The sequence below is a fragment of the Echinops telfairi genome, unplaced genomic scaffold (genome assembly GCF_000313985.2).
Source record: "Echinops telfairi isolate 266 unplaced genomic scaffold, ASM31398v2 ScPeMD7_7468;HRSCAF=8506_0, whole genome shotgun sequence".
Classification (NCBI taxonomy): Eukaryota; Metazoa; Chordata; class Mammalia; order Afrosoricida; family Tenrecidae; genus Echinops; species Echinops telfairi.
In genome coordinates, this window is record NW_022111369.1 from 79,032,852 (window position 1) to 79,035,133 (window position 2,282).

Consider the following 2,282-nt stretch of genomic DNA (forward strand, 5'->3'; position numbering starts at 1 on the left):
ACAAAAATATGAGCAAAGAAAAATTGATGCATCTTAATTATGCTGTTGGAAGAGACTATTTAATATATCAAGAACTTCAGAAGACTGAATAAATGTGTCTTAGAAGTGTAGCCAAAATACCCATAAGAGCAACTATGGCAATTTTATCTCACATACTTTATACATGTGATTAGGAAGGGTTAGGCCTTAAAAAAGGTCATAATGCTTAGTAGACTAGATAGTAAAAAAGATGAAGACCCTCAATATGATGAATTAATAGGAATTAATACGGATAGGAGTTCCCAGAATTCTCAAGAGAAGGCCACACCCAAAAGGAGGGATCAATCAGGCCCTGACCTAATTGGCAGGCTAGACTTCACCCCTTCATTCTTATTTATCAAGTTGACATGAAATTAAGTATCGACCTCATGAAGTAATATGAGGAGACTACATGCTTCTTGTAAGAATTAAATGATATCCTGAGAGAAAATTCACTATCATGAATAAACTGAACTGCTGACTCAAGAAATGGCAACCAGACCATTTTCTATAAAGAAAACAAAGAAATAAAATATAGAAGTGACACAAAAAGAATTGCACAATGGAGTTCGTTGTAAATTTGAAGACAAATCAGATAATAATAAGAATTGGGGGCAGAAATGTACACAGTGAGCACACCTTACGATGATAACTAAAGATGTACCATTTAGAATATATAAATATTTTATAATTATATAAAAATTAAATATAGTTTAATCCGGATTCCTATATGTATAGGCACATTTATAATGCAATGGGAAACAATAACTTTGGACAATATTAGGAAATTTTTAAGGTTTCCATTTTCTTAGGGTAATTTGAATTTGAGTTCACTATTCATTATAAATGTGCCCATATATGATTGGTGCAAAAATAATTATCTGTATATAAATCCAAACTCACTGCTATCAAGTCAATGCTGACTCATAATGCCCACCCTGTGGGTTTCCAAGACTATAACTGTTTATGGAAATAGAAAGCCCAGTCTTTTCCCTACAGAGCTGCTGGTGGTAGTGAACTACCAACCATATGAATTGCAGCCCAATGCTTAACCACTACACCACCAGGGCTCCCTCTATAAGGAACATTGGCCCATGATCTAAAAGATCAGCAGTTTGAAGCTACCAGCTGCTCTACAATGAGTCAGAATCAACTGAATGGCAGTGAGTGAGTTTTTATCTGTATATACTTTTTAATAAATTCCACTCACATTTAGGTTCATGCATTTATTTTTAAAGTATTTATAACCTATAGGTACACATGTATTAACAAAAAACTATAATATATTGTTTACTGCTATAATTGAATTAAGTTCCTTCCCTACAAAGATATGTTGAAATCACAATCCTTGGTACCTGAGAAGGTGGCCTTTCTTGGGAGATGTTATCAGTTACCATAAGAACATGCAAGAGTAGGGAGGCTCCTAATCCTGTCTGCGTGTTGTATTTAAAATAGAAGAGAAAAAATATGATGAGAGAGACACATAAGGGAAGAGGTTGAGGAAGGACCATGTGAATATTCATCTACAAGCCAATACAGGCCTGAGGCTTACAGGGGAAATGCTAGCGGGCCTTTTCTCATATCAAAAAGAGAAAACATGACCCTGTTGACAACCTGAATTTGGACTTCAAACTTCCTCAACTGTGAGACAATATATTTATGATGTTGAATGCACTTAACTAGGTGCTGTTTTGTTAGGAGAGCCAAAGGAAGTGAATTCACTTGTTGAAATCAGTCCAATAAAAAAGCATTAGCCTGCGTTTAATGGAAGCTAAAATATATTATAACTAAATATTATTTGGGGTACAAAAATACATTTGCAGTGCAGCATGTTCTGATCTGTTATGGTAGAAGTGACTACACCTACCCTTCCCTTACCAACTATCATATTATCTGACACTGTACATTTCAATAGACAAAATTACTATCAGTAAATATATTACATTACATTAGTAATGAATGTTGAAGTGCAAGGCAAGAATAATACTGGCTGTGATGGTTAAGATTAAGAATATAATTAGCAAAAGCTATCATTTTCAGTGACCTAGCAATTATGTAACCATGTAATTTGACAGTTATTAACTGGACAGAGGAGGATGTAGTCATCCTTTGTTTTATAATCTGATGAGTCATCTTCTGTTTAATAAGAGTATTTTATCAAAATACTATTTTTTTATTAAAAATAATCAAACGTGTTGCCAACAATTTGGCACCGACTCATAGTATTTTATTAAAATACTATTTTTAATTAAAAATAATAAAAC